Source organism: Patella vulgata, chromosome 1, assembly GCF_932274485.2.
Source record: "Patella vulgata chromosome 1, xgPatVulg1.2, whole genome shotgun sequence".
NCBI lineage: Eukaryota > Metazoa > Mollusca > Gastropoda > Patellidae > Patella > Patella vulgata.
This window is the reverse complement of record NC_065879.2, coordinates 48,394,723-48,411,389: the sequence shown is the minus strand read 5'-3', so window position 1 is coordinate 48,411,389 and position 16,667 is coordinate 48,394,723. Positions and strand designations below refer to the sequence as shown.

The window sequence follows — 16,667 nt, the reverse complement described above, 5'->3', positions numbered from 1 at the left end:
AATCACGTTTTTAGCTTGTGAACACTGTAGAGGTCACAATTTTTATCCTATTTAAACTTGAAATGTATGATTATAACCCAAAGATCTCGGTTCCTTTCGATATTGGCGCATTTCTGAACATAACTTCCTGAATTATGGCCCCTGATTGTACGAAAAATTGCGTTTTTAGCTTGTGGACCCTATAGAGGTCATAATTTTTATCCGATTTAAAAAAACGTATTATTATATCACCGTTACACCCTAAGGACGACTGAGTTCGAATTTCGTGAAAATCGGCCCAAAACTGACAGACAAAATGGCCGCCCCTTGTTCTCAAAGTATTCTAATTTATTAAGGGAACTGTGTATTGACATCTAGTCTAAAGGAATGAATAGTTGATACCATATTTATGAATAATTTTACCAAGTGGAAGTACATACAGTAAGAAGAGTAGCGGACCTGTGGTACTCCAATTGACAGCGGTTTAGATAGAGTTGCTGCTATGAATATGGAGACATTGGCTTTTGTCAGTTAGACAAGACTTCAACCAATCCAGCGCCGATCCTTTGATTCCCACAGATAACTGCAGTCGATTGAACAGAATGATATGGTCGATGGAATCAAATCCTCTCTTAGATCTAGAAGTATAAGGATGATGCCAAGGTTGCTATCCAATGATGCATCAATATCAGCTTTTTTTTTAACCTTCAAATGTGCAGACTGCAGCGGTTTATGAAGATTGTTAGCTCGTAGATAATTAGAGATTTGACTCGCCATCACCCTTTCAAGCACTTTTCCGATAAACTCATGATTTGAGACAGAGTGACAGTTCTTAAGGATCTCGCAATCAAGCGATAGATTCTTCAGAAATGGAATCACAGGGGCAGTCTTTAATGAAGTCGGCACGCAGCTGTTAGCAATTGAAGAATTTGTGATAGCAGTCATGAAAGGGAGAAGCGCATCTAATACTGGTTTGGACTTCAGAAGCAATGTTGGAAGGGGATCTTGGTTATAGGAAGATGACTTGCTCTGACCAATAATGGACCGGAAATGTTCTTCTGTAACTGGGGCCAACTCAAACAAACGCCCTTAATCCAAGAGTACGTCTGACATCATCGACTTTGTCATGAAAGAAGTCACTGAAACGTTCGGCTAGCACAAAATCTGAATTTGACTTTGGTAATTTCTTTTGATAGTCAGAGATGAGTTTATCGATAACATTAGAAAGATGTTTAGAATCAGTTGCAGACAGTTTGATTTTATAAAAAGATTTCTTAGCATCTGAAATCAATTTTATGGCCTTTTGGGACCATGTTTGGAATAGATGTCTATCAACTAAGACCTGTCTTTACACAATTTCTTTCTGCTTTTCGTCTGAGAATTCTTCGCGAGTGAATAACACCAGTATACTAGAGGTTGGGTGGATGTCTTTACTTTTGCGGGACTTTACAGGAGCAAATACATTAAGTGTGGACTCAAATGACCTGAGAGTACCGATGCAGTAGAGTTTGAGGATCATTAGAATCAATACATTTCGCAGCCCCTTTGATAGACGACACAATGTCAATATCTTTTAGTTTTCTGCTATTGATTTATTTTTCTAAAGACGATGCAGTTTTAAGGTATACTACTAGGTAGTGATCTGACAATGAATCTCCAGTTACTTCCTTCATTTTAATGTTCTCTGTAGCAAGACTGACTATGATAAATAGCAGACAATTTCTCAATAGTCAAAAGTAAAATGATGAACGACCACCTTTAAATGATTTATCATACTTGTCTTAAAACACAAGAAAGGCATGCGTTTATTAACACCTTTAAGACGGACCCCTTTGTTAGTGTATATAATTCAATCACCTCGTTTAAGTTTTTATAAATATTGCTTATTATAATCATCTGTATCATACGCCATATTTATATAATCTAAACTGTGATATTTTAATTGATTTTTATTTTTTTATGTAATTTTAATACTGTTTTATTTGAATAAAGATTCTAAAGAAAAAAAAAGAGCATTACTAAGTTGGCTGTTTCGTTTAGAGATAACATAGTCAAGCATATGTCCACGTTTGTGTGTTATAGTCTTCACTATGGTCCAGGATGTTTTGGAATTTGGAAACAGTAGAATCGTTTACATTATCAAAGTGTAACTTGAAATCTCCAATAATAAGCAGACTTGTGTTTAGGAGAATGAGCTCGGAAATCATAGTCTCAAAGTCTTTCAGAAAATACTGATTACTTGATTTGTTTTTCTTTGAAGGGGGTGAGGGATGGTATAACATGGCGAAGTCTATTGTTGAGAAGTAATTGTACAAATTCAAAGGAATTGAAACATGTGTTCACTCGTTGTCTTATCCATTCGAAAATATGCCAGAAGAGAAGATCAACACCTCAACCTCCTGTCTGTCTTGGTAGATTTATAAAATCAAAATCATCACCACATAATTTATTGATGATAACAGTTTCGGTTATTGCCAGCAAGTCAAGTGCTTTTTGATTGATAAATTTATTTATGGCAATCGTTTTGTTGCACACAGATTGGGCATTGCTGAGCCCCAATCTAACCCAATTGTTGATATCAAGGTCATAAGTGGTAGCAACAGGTACTCAATTAGATTTACACAAACACACATCTTTGATTTGATTTACATTTTAGGTTGTTGTATGTTACATGAACATTGATAATTTTTGTCTTCGTTATTCAGCTCTTTTTCCTCGAAATAATCTCAGAAGATGTAAAGATCATTGTAATTGTTGAGCGCAGATTACCCTCCTCGGACAGATTACCCCCGCGCATGCGCGAATCTCCGTCTAATTTCCGATGAGTAATCTGAGCGCGCGAAGTGAACTTTGTCCGGACTAAAATGGATTACCGCGATGATAATCCGCCTAATCTTACTCGATATTCACTATGGATCAGTGCGTTAGAATTAGTCATTTTAATGATTACAATTTAATGAATTTTGTGACTGTCAGTACAAGTACGAGCAAATCGATACGGAAAGAAAAGTATGACCGCATAGTTTTTAGTTGACTACCTTTAAAGAAGAAATTAGAAGGGCTTTGAGTTATAAAGCAGTTTCCGTCGAGAGGTCTACATGACATACTTTGTGAACCTAAGATAAAAGAAAGGGTAAGATTACCAAGTTACGAATCTATTTTATCTTTTTACTGATCGTTTCCGACGTGAAACTGAAAGAAGAAGGTGAATCAAAATGCCTGGAATCGACTGAATTATTGAATACCGTAGTAGATATTCTAGTACCTAGTGCAAGTGGGCTTTTGAAATTTGCGATTTTTCCGTATACAATTTCGGCCATTAATATGGGTGAGCTATCTTGCCTTGCAACAGATTTTTATTCATTTTGATACAATAATAGGACCCATATCTTGTGTCATCTAACTAGTCTAGGCTATAGTAATCCATTTATTCTTGCACTAAGAATAATAGTAATATTACTTATTAGTAACAACTCATAAGGAAAAGCCAAAAATTGCATTTTAATCTCATACTCATAATAGCAGATTAGGGCTTGTTTATGTTATTGGCATGTTAAATCACCTGAATAAAACCAATCAGACTGAATGATCAAAAGATTAACTTTTAATCACATGGTTAAAATATGTCTGACACTAGTGACTACGACTAGACTATTATTAGGTCCTATTTTTTATCTTCACATTCATATTAGCCTACTACTAGTAGTAGACCTATTTATATGAGCCTTTTTAACCTTGCAAAATCATTGTATTTTTAGAATGAGATGATAGTGTGCTCATGTGTTGGCAATAATAATAATAAAACTATACAGTTATATGGGACAACAATCACTGGTTTATTATACACAAGCACGACGTTTCGATAAGTATTCTCTTATCGTTATCAAGCACAATGACATTTAGTTAGTTAGTGTTAGTTGTATTTTACGTCCGCTTCCACCGAGGTGATATCGCAGACAAGGACATTTAGTAAACTTGAGGGTCTATATATATGTACAATGCGAAACCATTCTTATTACTAATCATTAGAAGAGTTCAACCAATTAACAGACATATTTAACATCAAAGACCTGAAAAGCACCGTGTGATGACAAGGATATAGTTGTACATGAACCTTAAAACCACCCTGATATTGAAAAAGAAAAATGATTAGGGGGAAACCATACATTAAACAAACAGTATATAACAGATAGAGCTTATAAACACACGGTCTTGTAAATAAAACCACATTCACAAAATGTTATGAAAACAAAGCATAATAGCACTAAGATAACACAATAAACTGATCCAAGGGTTTGAAGGATCTAATATATATTTCACGGCTACGTTGCGACGGTACCAGCATACCCAGTTGTTGACACCCATTACATCACTCCTGTCTAACAAATCATAAAGCTGTGGTGTTACGGTGGCGGCATAGTATTTCACCGTAACACCACAGCCACTCGAACCATTCATAATACATCTAACTATCCCTTTACAGCACTTCACTCCCTACACATTTCCCCTCGTCCTACTTTCCCAAACGTCAACAACACATCTCATACATCCAGTTCGCTGATTAACCCTTGTACCATGTCTACTGGATGAACGAAAGAAAGTGTGGTGTTACTGTCCCAAATTTTGGAGCTATTATGAAAAGAAAGAATAAAAAATTCATTTTTAAAAAGCACATTTGACAAAAGTAATTTTTATTCTGTTCCCACTTCTTATAAGCAAGCAAACGAAACTATTGCTAAACAAATGTATATGGGAATCATATTCATGACATTTTTAGGTGCTACACCAGATGCAATTGTTTGTGACTTGGCTCGTTGAAATAAATATAATAATTAGACTAGCCATTAATAAAAATAATTACAGCATTAACACAATTTTCTCAATTTTAATTTCATGCTATTACCATAACTTACAGTTACAGACGCATAAAGAATGTATGTACTTTATATCAGGATCTAAATGAAATATATCAAAAATGATATAGAGCAGTTTGTAGTGTTGACACAAACTAGATCGGTCATTTTTGGACTGACAAATTGTCCAATTTTATTTCAATAATTCCTGTCCGCGTTGTAGGACCCAGAGGAAACCCACGTGGTTGGACAGACGTGCTTTGCCACAGACAAATATTGGTTCGAATGGTTCGAAACCACCTCACTTGACTCACTGAAAGCCCTTATGATCTAAAATGCACGTGTTAACCATTCGAAAACCTAAACCCCCAGTATAGGACAGAAGACAGTGATTCTAAGCCTTTGTATGAATACTGTGAGCACATGTGACAGGAAATAATCATTCTACAGCTGATAAACCCATTGTTACCTTAAAATCTTTGATTCAACTACTGCAGGTTTCTCAAAAAATTACTTGAACTGGGATTAGGTGGTGGTCTTGGTTGAGCAATATGATTATAATGCAGTGCAGCGATGTGATCTGGCTGAAAAACGAAAAAAATAATAAGAATATTATTATTATGATACATAATATAACTAAATTTACATGACCATTTCATTCTCGTAGATAATTACTATCTAGTTTTTAATTGGCAACTTGATTTGCTTTGTCTGCCTTCTCTTTTTTGTGTTAACGTCTTAATCAAACTTGAAATTAAGGCCCATGCCCGAAATGAAATGAAATGGGGTTTAACATCCTACTGTTCTGCTCTGGAGGGCTAATGAAGACGGGTATACGCCATACAGTGAGCTATGAGGGAAATTTTGCCCGGACAGTGGCACTACGGCCTACTTTTATACCGATTTCCAACTGTCAAGGGATCTTTTACGTGCACACCAATGTGTACACGGGACCTCGGTTTTTTTTATCCCATCCAAACGACTAGACAGTTGTCCTTGTCGGGTCCTTCGCCCCTGCCCAAACTATTTAGCCTGCAGACCTGTTCTGTAGTATAGTCATATATATGAGTTACAGTCAAATAAGATCAACTATATTAATTATGTTATGAAAAAGATTGTTTCTACTGACTGTCACTTCTGCCCTGGTGCAATAACCGAATGAATAAATCAATTTATAAAATGTCTGAGAGGAAATACTGACATTTTAATGTCACATTGTAAAAACGGCCACATTTATTAGCCTATAAGATAAGGCCTGACGGTACATAAGAAAAATAATGATGAAAATGGTCGAGTGTATTTCGTTTGAAAAAAAAAAGAGTAGGCAAAAAAAGTCTATATAATAACCTAAGTAAGGTAGTGCATACAAAAAGATGTAAAGTTTGCCTTTCTCCGCTCACCCATTACTAACCCTATCTCTTCGTTTAACTGGTCGTCCGCATCTACCTAACCATCGTCTGGTATCACGTGTTCTTCCAAGCTTTGGGAAGGGAATAAAGGTTACCCTCCGTCAGTCTCTCCGGACTGTCCAAATAACACGTACGCCAAGCACATCTCTTTACCATTATGACAGGTTGGTGGTTGACGTCTGCTGGAAATACCTTTATTTACGTCAGACCATATAGATCTGATTGGTTGATTTATTATTTTGATTGACAGCTGCGATCTGTCTAGTTACTTTAGTAACGAAGTCTTGGAGACCCCCAGTGCTCTCTCTCCATATATGGGTCTCTAAGACCTCGTTACTAAAGTAACTAGGATCGGTCAAACCATAGAACTAAAAACTATATAACTACAGCAAATATTTTTGACATTTAGTCACGTGGTCAACATCGATTATGAGATACTGCTGACTAGAATTAAAAATCTTATTTTCTAAGCACACACGTTAATTATGCAGTGATTTTGAAAATTATTTCACTACAAATACCATAGGGGGCAGGTCATATATAATATAATATATAGTTGCGTCTGACACACTACAATATCTCTAAAAACATCGTGGGGTAATCAGCGCAAAGTTGGCAATCTGCGCGCCAGCTTCATAAGCGCAGATTGCAATCTGCGCGAGGAGTGAAGATTGCGCCTAACATAATCACTAGGGTTTAGTTTAACTGAGTTGTTTCTGAAAAATTGTAGGTCACTCACGGAACTTAATCATTAGGTTTAATGATCTGCAATTCAAAGTTAATAGATTTGATAAAATTATCTACTTGCTGAAATTAACACATTAACTTAATTAATTCACAGATTTCTTTTCCGTTATAAGTGGATCAACAACAGAGGAATTCAACACAGTTCATTACGTAATATAACGGATGTTATATACGTCAGGCTTTATGGGCTATCCCAAGTAAAGGTCTCTTCATGACACCATACCTATCATATTTCTCTATGCTTCTCATTTGGCATCCCACTTTACAATGTAGCACATAGTTCTTATTTTCATATACATATCTGTATTTATTGTTGTCACTTTCCCAGTCGTGCAATGCGACACTAGTTCTTATTATAATACATTTATTTATTGTCATGTTGTAAATAAATAAGGGTTATCGACTGAGACAGAGGGGTTCAAGTTAGATGAACACCCGAGCTCGTGCAAGGTTGTACACTGAGAACGCATGCGCGAATCTCCGTCTAATTTCCGATGAGTAATCTGAGCGCGCGAAGTGAACTTTGTCCGGACTAAAATGGATTACCGCGATGATAATCCGCCTAATCTTACTCGATATTCACTATGGATCAGTGCGTTAGAATTAGTCATTTTAATGATTACATTTTAATGAATTTTGTGACCGTCAGTTTACTGTCAGTACAAGTACGAGCAAATCGATACGGAAAGAAAAGTATGACCGCATAGTTTTTAGTTGACTACCTGAAAAGAAGAAATTAGAAGGGCTTTGAGTTATAAAGCAGTTTCCGTCGAGAGGTCTACATGACATACTTTGTGATCTAAGATAAAAGAAAAGGTAAGATTACCAAGTTACGAATCTATTTTATCTTTTTATTGATCGTTTGCGACGTGAAACTGAAAGAAGAAAGTGAATCAAAATGCCTGGAATCGACTGAATTATTGAATACCGTAGTAGATATTCTAGTACAAGTGGGCTTTTGAAATTTGCGATTTTTCCGTATACAATTTCGGCCATTAATATGGGTGAGCTATTTTGCCTTGCAACAGATTTTTATTCATTTTGATACAATAATAGGACCCATATCTTGTGTCATCTAACTAGTCTAGGCTATAGTAATCAATTTATTCTTGCACTAAGAATAATAGTAATATTACTTATTAGTAACAACTCATAAGGAAAAGCCAAAAATTGCATTTTAATCTCATACTCATAATAGCAGATTAGGGCTTGTTTATGTTATTGGCATGTTAAATCACCTGAATAAAACCAATCAGACTGAATGATCAAAAGATTAACTTTTAATCACATGGTTAAAATATGTCTGACATTAGTGACTACGACTAGACTATTATTAGGTCCTATTTTTTATCTTCACATTCATATTAGCCTACTACTAGTAGTAGACCTATTTATATGAGCCTTTTTAACCTTGCAAAATCATTGTATTTTTAGAATGAGATGATAGTGTGCTCATGTGTTGGCAATAATAATAATGATTGAAATGGAAGATAGCAGGATAGTAAAACGTACCTTCTCAACCATCATGGACGAGTTTACCATAGCAGCGAAAATTTAACCAGACCCCGTTTCACAGATTATAATTTCAAGGCAGAAAAAGAAAGCCTGTGATGGCTAATTTTAACGACAACAGGTAAGTGTTCAGATGACATGTATGGGCAACCACCACATAAGAAAATGTTCTTAGGTAGTCATGTAATTATTATGATCGTCCAGTTAAAAATATGATCCAAAAAGTATGGTAAAATACAAGGAGTGTCAAATGCAATTTCTTCAAATAACGGTATGCTTGCTTTGTAGCTTAATACTTTCTTTTTTAGAAAAATTCAAGTATCAGATGCCAATATACTACATCTTCAAACCTTGAAGGACAGTCCAATCTCATACTTGGTGAGTAGCACAGCTGACTCCATAACAACACCCATTATTGGCCCTCAACTTATTGCATCCCCACTTGCATATCATGTACGTAATAATGTATCTACATTGATTTGGGCCAGTTTAGGTTTTTCAGCAAAACGGCAGATGCAAAACCGTATTAAAACAAGATCATTAGTTACCCCCCCCCCCCCTGTATTTTCAGTAACAAAGAAGACATAATGCAGTATTTTATATTCCATTTTTATTTCTCAATAAGGAATCGCATAAAATTTGTTAAAATGCAACAGACAAGTCAGCCATAATCAGTTTTAAATGATAATATTTCTGTGTGGCCATACTTGATGAACTTGACTGCATTTAAGATTTTCATTTTCCACAATTAATTTTGCATATTCTCCTTTAATTTTCATATTTTCTGCAGCAAGGGCCAAAATGTCCATCGGTTGAAATCCTGAAAAATATATACAGTAAATAGATTACAATATGTATTTCAGGTACCCCTTATGCAAGTGACAACTCAACCGAGAACAGAGAACTCTGATACATGTGGCGAAATAGTTTTTCCAAAACCAGTTATGTACATTTAGATTAAAATCAGATAGAAAAGATGAAAGTTCTGTGGAAATAAATAGATGTAAAGCAAGAACGCATGCGCGAATCTCCGTCTAATTTCCGATGAGTAATCTGAGCGCGCGAAGTGAACTTTGTCCGGACTAAAATGGATTACCGCGATGATAATCCGCCTAATCTTACTCGATATTCACTATGGATCAGTGCGTTAGAATTAGTCATTTTAATGATTACATTTTAATGAATTTTGTGACCGTCAGTTTACTGTCAGTACAAGTACGAGCAAATCGATACGGAAAGAAAAGTATGACCGCATAGTGTTTAGAAGACTACCTGAAAAGAAGAAATTAGAAGGGCTTTGAGTTATAAAGCAGTTTCCGTCGAGAGGTCTACATGACATACTTTGTGATCTAAGATAAAAGAAAAGGTAAGATTACCAAGTTACGAATCTATTTTATCTTTTTATTGATCGTTTCCGACGTGAAACTGAAAGAAGAAAGTGAATCAAAATGCCTGGAATCGACTGAATTATTGAATACCGTAGTAGATATTCTAGTACAAGTGGGCTTTTGAAATTTGCGATTTTTCCGTATACAATTTCGGCCATTAATATGGGTGAGCTATCTTGCCTTGCAACAGATTTTTATTCATTTTGATACAATAATAGGACCCATATCTTGTGTCATCTAACTAGTCTAGGCTATAGTAATCCATTTATTCTTGCACTAAGAATAATAGTAATATTACTTATTAGTAACAACTCATAAGGAAAAGCCAAAAATTGCATTTTAATCTCATACTCATAATAGCAGATTAGGGCTTGTTTATGTTATTGGCATGTTAAATCACCTGAATAAAACCAATCAGACTGAATGATCAAAAGATTAACTTTTAATCACATGGTTAAAATATGTCTGACATTAGTGACTACGACTAGACTATTATTAGGTCCTATTTTTTATCTTCACATTCATATTAGCCTACTACTAGTAGTAGACCTATTTATATGAACCTTTTTAACCTTGCAAAATCATTGTATTTTTAGAATGAGATGATAGTGTGCTCATGTGTTGGCAATAATAATAATGATTGAAATGGAAGATAGCAGGATAGTAAAACGTACCTTCTCAACCATCATGGACGAGTTTACCATAGCAGCGAAAATTTAACCAGACCCTGTTTCACAGATTATAATTTCAAGGCAGAAAAAGAAAGCCTGTGATGGCTAATTTTAACGACAACAGGTAAGTGTTCAGATGACATGTATGGGCAACCACCACATAAGAAAATGTTCTTAGGTAGTCATGTAATTATTATGATCGTCCAGTTAAAAATATGATCCAAAAAGTATGGTAAAATACAAGGAGTGTCAAATGCAATTTCTTCAAATAACGGTATGCTTGCTTTGTAGCTTAATACTTTCTTTTTTAGAAAAATTCAAGTATCAGATGCCAATATACTACATCTTCAAACCTTGAAGGACAGTCCAATCTCATACTTGGTGAGTAGCACAGCTGACTCCATAACAACACCCATTATTGGCCCTCAACTTATTGCATCCCCACTTGCATATCATGTACGTAATAATGTATCTACATTGATTTGGGCCAGTTTAGGTTTTTCAGCAAAACGGCAGATGCAAAACCGTATTAAAACAAGATCATTAGTTACCCCCCCCCCCCCTGTATTTTCAGTAACAAAGAAGACATAATGCAGTATTTTATATTCCATTTTTATTTCTCAATAAGGAATCGCATAAAATTTGTTAAAATGCAACAGACAAGTCAGCCATAATCAGTTTTAAATGATAATATTTCTGTGTGGCCATACTTGATGAACTTGACTGCATTTAAGATTTTCATTTTCCACAATTAATTTTGCATATTCTCCTTTAATTTTCATATTTTCTGCAGCAAGGGCCAAAATGTCCATCGGTTGAAATCCTGAAAAATATATACAGTAAATAGATTACAATATGTATTTCAGGTACCCCTTATGCAAGTGACAACTCAACCGAGAACAGAGAACTCTGATACATGTGGCGAAATAGTTTTTCCAAAACCAGTTATGTACATTTAGATTAAAATCAGATAGAAAAGATGAAAGTTCTGTGGAAATAAATAGATGTAAAGCAAGATGAAGCCATAAAAATAGAGAGATTTACAAGAAATAATAATAAGACCTGGATGACCTGGCGCCTGGTACGTTCGGGCATTTTTATGCGCGAACTCTTAGGTTTTTTTTTCTGGCATGCGCACAGGTACTATTTCTTTTTCTTTTAACAAGTACCCAAATCGGGGATTTCGTGCGGAGGTAGTTCGGAGGTAAACAGTCTGTGAAGTACAACACTTGCCACTGTACCTGTGTATCGCTAATTATAAACCGAATGTGTGAAGACAGTTCATACATATCACTCAAAAATTTTTCAGTACAAACTCAGTTGATTCACGCTCGATTTGCTACTAAACAAACCGATCGGTTTATTTTCTCAACAGTGTGACCCGAAGTGACCGCGGATTTATTGACCTTGTATGAACTTATCCATAGCTATATCCTTACACCGAGAGAAATTATCTAGTCTCGGTGAAAAGAACCATGGTCATCTGGTAGAAAATTACTTTTGTATTTTTTGGAACGGAAAACAGTGTTTTTAGAAGCAAACTAACCTGCCGCACATGAGGAAGTCATTATACTAATAATAAAAGGCGAGACCTCTTTTTGCGGCGCAGGCTTATCACTGAGTAGTAAACCGTCCACAAACAATAATATAGGAAGCCTAGTGACGAGTGTAGTAAGTAGGCTATAGACTATAGGTTTGAGTCGAGATTACTCGCTTTCAGTTTTCACTGCTTACAGAAAACTGAAATTTAAAAAAAAAAATAATTATGAGGGTGACCCTCCCACAAACTCCCTATCGAGCTGCCGCTCGGTCTGCGCAGCCTCATGCCTGGCACATACTGTCAACATTGTATATTTTTCCGTTTCCGCCCTCCCCCCCCCCCCACAATATATATTTCACGGCTACGTTGCGACGGTACCAGCATACCCAGTTGTTGACACCCATTACATCACTCCTGTCTAACAAATCATAAAGCTGTGGTGTTACGGTGGCGGCATAGTATTTCACCGTAACACCACAGCCACTCGAACCATTCATAATACATCTAACTATCCCTTTACAGCACTTCACTCCCTACACATTTCCCCTCGTCCTACTTTCCCAAACGTCAACAACACATCTCATACATCCAGTTCGCTGATTAACCCTTGTACCACGTCTACTGGATGAACGAAAGAAAGTGTGGTGTTACTGTCCCAAATTTTGGAGCTATTATGAAAAGAAAGAATAAAAAATTCATTTTTAAAAAGCACATTTGACAAAAGTAATTTTTATTCTGTTCCCACTTCTTATAAGCAAGCAAACGAAACTATTGCTAAACAAATGTATATGGGAATCATATTCATGACATTTTTAGGTGCTACACCAGATGCAATTGTTTGTGACTTGGCTCGTTGAAATAAATATAATAATTAGACTAGCCATTAATAAAAATAATTACAGCATTAACACAATTTTCTCAATTTTAATTTCATGCTATTACCATAACTTACAGTTACAGACGCATAAAGAATGTATGTACTTTATATCAGGATCTAAATGAAATATATCAAAAATGATATAGAGAAGTTTGTAGTGTTGACACAAACTAGATCGGTCATTTTTGGACTGACAAATTGTCCAATTTTATTTCAATAATTCCTGTCCGCGTTGTAGGACCCAGAGGAAACCCACGTGGTTGGACAGACGTGCTTTGCCACAGACAAATATTGGTTCGAATGGTTCGAAACCACCTCACTTGACTCACTGAAAGCCCTTATGATCTAAAATGCACGTGTTAACCATTCGAAAACCTAAACCCCCAGTATAGGACAGAAGACAGTGATTCTAAGCCTTTGTATGAATACTGTGAGCACATGTGACAGGAAATAATCATTCTACAGCTGATAAACCCATTGTTACCTTAAAACCTTTGATTCAACTACTGCAGGTTTCTCAAAAAATTACTTGAACTGGGTTTAGGTGGTGGTCTTGGTTGAGCAATATGATCATAATGCAGTGCAGCGATGTGATCTGGCTGAAAAACGAAAAAAATAATTAGAATATTATTATTATGATACATAATATAACTAAATTTACATGACCATTTCATTCTCGTAGATAATAACTATCTAGTTTTTAATTGGCAACTTGATTTGCTTTGTCTGCCTTCTCTTTTTTGTGTTAACGTCTTAATCAAACTTGAAATTAAGGCCCATGCTCGAAATGAAATGAAATGGGGTTTAACATCCTACTGTTCTGCTCTGGAGGGTTAATGAAGACGGGTATACGCCATACAGTGAGCTATGAGGGAAATTTTGCCCGGACAGTAGCACTACGGCCTACTTTTATACCGATTTCCAACTGTCAAGGGATCTTTTACGTGCACACCAATGTGTACACGGGACCTCGGTTTTTTTTATCCCATCCAAACGACTAGACCGTTGTTCTTGTCGGGTCCTTCGCCCCTGCCCAAACTATTTAGCCTGCAGACCTGTTCTGTAGTATAGTCCTATATATGAGTTACAGACAAATAAGATCAACTATATTAATTATGTTATGAAAAAGATTGTTTCTACTGACTGTCACTACTGCCCTGGTGCAATAACCGAATGAATAAATCAATTTATAAAATGTCTGAGAGGAAATACTGACATTTTAATGTCACATTGTAAAAACGGCCACATTTATTAGCCTATAAGATAAGGCCTGCCGGTACATAAGAAAAATAATGCTGAAAATGGTCGAGTGTATTTCGTTTGAAAAAAAAAGAGTAGGCAAAAAAAGTCTATATAATAACCTAAGTAAGTTAGTGCATACAAAAAGATGTAAAGTTTGCCTTTCTCCGCTCACCCATTACTAACCCTATCTCTTCGTCTGGTATCGCGTGTTCTTCCAAGCTTTGGGAAGGGAATAAAGGTTACCCTCCGTCAGTCTCTCCAGACTGTCCAAATAACACGTACGCCAAGCACATCTCTTTACCATTATGACAGGTTGGTGGTTGACGTCTGCTGAAAATACCTTTATTTACGTCAGACCATATAGATCTGATTGGTTGATTTATTATTTTGATTGACAGCTGCGATCTGTCTAGTTACTTTAGTAACGAAGTCTTGGAGACCCCCAGTACTCTCTCTCCATATAGGGGTCTCTAAGACCTCGTTACTAAAGTAACTAGGATCGGTCAAACCATAGAACTAAAAACTATATAACTACAGCAAATATTTTTGACATTTAGTCACGTGGTCAACATCGATTATGAGATACTGCTGACTAGAATTAAAAATCTTATTTTCTAAGCACACACGCTAATTATGCAGTGATTTTGAAAATTATTTCACTACAAATACCATAGGGGGCAGGTCATATATAATATAATATATAGTTGCGTCTGACACACTACAATATCTCTAAAAACATCGTGGGGTAATCAGCGCAAAGTTGGCAATCTGCGCGCCAGCTTCATACCTATCATATTTCTCTATGCTTCTCATTTACAATGTAGCACATAGTTCTTATTTTCATATACATATCTGTATTTATTGTTGTCACTTTCCCAGTCGTGCAATGCGACACTAGTTCTTATTATAATACATTTATTTATTGTCATGTTGTAAATAAATAAGGGTTATCGACTGAGACAGAGGGGTTCAAGTTAGATGAACACCCGAGTGCGTGCAAGGTTGTACACTGAGAACGCGTCAGCGTTCGAAGTGTTCAATTGCGCGAACTCGGGTGTTCAGCTAACTAGATCCCGAGGGTCGAAGGTCGATAACTGACTTACACACTGGATTCTTTGCCTAAGAATTTGAATGAGTGAATGAAAATGGGCGGATACGAGAGAGACGCAAATTTATCACAGTCTCTTTATCACACAAAATAATTTTACCAATTCGCCTATAACAGGTATCAATACATTATTTTGCACGTCATAATATATTGTTGTTTACTCAGCAGATTGGGGAGTGGGTCAATAACCTGAATATGTTTATACCTGTTTATTTCCAGTTTCAGGTTTTTGAAATACAATTTTAAGAAATGTGGATTGGTATATGGATTAATGTATTTTAAACCTATTTGCTGATTTCCGGTTTTCGACACTTTTTTTATACTCCAACATGTCGTATATTGTCGTCGCTCCCGTACGGTGTGGTCATGAGACGAAGACTTCTATTTATTTTCAATGATTTCCGATAATGACTTTCAGATTTACGTCAGTATAGGGCAGAATTAGAAGCCAAACAGTATGACAATTACTTAATGGGTTTGTTATTCGTAATGATATTTTAGTGTGTTGTAAATGTTTTCCTTACCGACAAGTGGGGTTCGATGGCCGAATGATTAGCGCGTGCGCGTTGCATCATAGGGTCTGTCATTGAGTCAACTGGCGTGGTTTCAATTCCCCGGTTGTACGTGACAAGGTGTAGGGTAGCCTGTCCAACCTCTTTGGGTTTTCTCCGGGTCCTACAGTTTCCTCCCACTGCTAAAGACCCCTACGCGCAAGCGAATTTTTGAAATAAAATTGAACCATGTGAGTTCCCGAATGACCTAGTTTGTGTCGAGTGGACGTTAAACCACATTTCTCTATCCTTACCGACAAAAGAAATAAATATGCGACACCCCTTTTTGACTGCCCAGGCGACTTAGATGCTGTGGGCGTATGTTTCGTTGCCTGGCAATCTATCTTTAAAATCCACAACAGGCCAATGAATTATGTAATATCAATTTGGTGTGAATGAGGCGTATGCTGCATTGACTGGAATACGTTTTACATTCACGAATTGTCGGCCACAGAACAAACTAACCATGTGCGAAAAAAAATAGCATGTCCGATGATGTAGGAAAGGTATTTTACAAGAATACAATTATGTAAAACATGACCAAACAGAAATTTATCCCAGTTCGCTAGGTTTTGTGTATTTGTTCCTTATACTATTGGAATCTGTATCTCACATTATTTTTCATTCTAATTAATAATTCAGCATTAATTTCGGAAACCCAAAAGTTTTTTTTAAAAATTGTTTCACTAAATTATTCCTTGTTGTTGGTTGCACTACATACAAAAAATTATCACAAACTTAAAATTAAAACACACAAAACACACAGGGGCAGTGAACGTTTTAGGGGGCG

General features: G+C 36.1%; 2 long non-coding RNA genes across 2 annotated transcripts; one reads left to right on the top strand and one right to left on the bottom strand.

Annotated features, from left to right (window-relative positions):
• The first annotated feature begins 10,609 nt into the window (after positions 1 to 10,609).
• LOC126808379 (uncharacterized) lies at positions 10,610 to 11,542 on the top strand. The gene is made up of 3 exons (XR_007674616.2): positions 10,610 to 10,683; positions 10,871 to 10,940; positions 11,426 to 11,542. It is a non-coding gene; the product is annotated as an uncharacterized LOC126808379 (long non-coding RNA).
• On the bottom strand, positions 11,254 to 13,563 carry LOC126808370 (uncharacterized). The gene is made up of 3 exons (XR_007674608.2): positions 13,461 to 13,563; positions 12,106 to 12,299; positions 11,254 to 11,382 (listed from the first exon to the last, which is right to left on the bottom strand). It is a non-coding gene; the product is annotated as an uncharacterized LOC126808370 (long non-coding RNA).
• Positions 13,564 to 16,667: the final 3,104 nt, after the last annotated feature.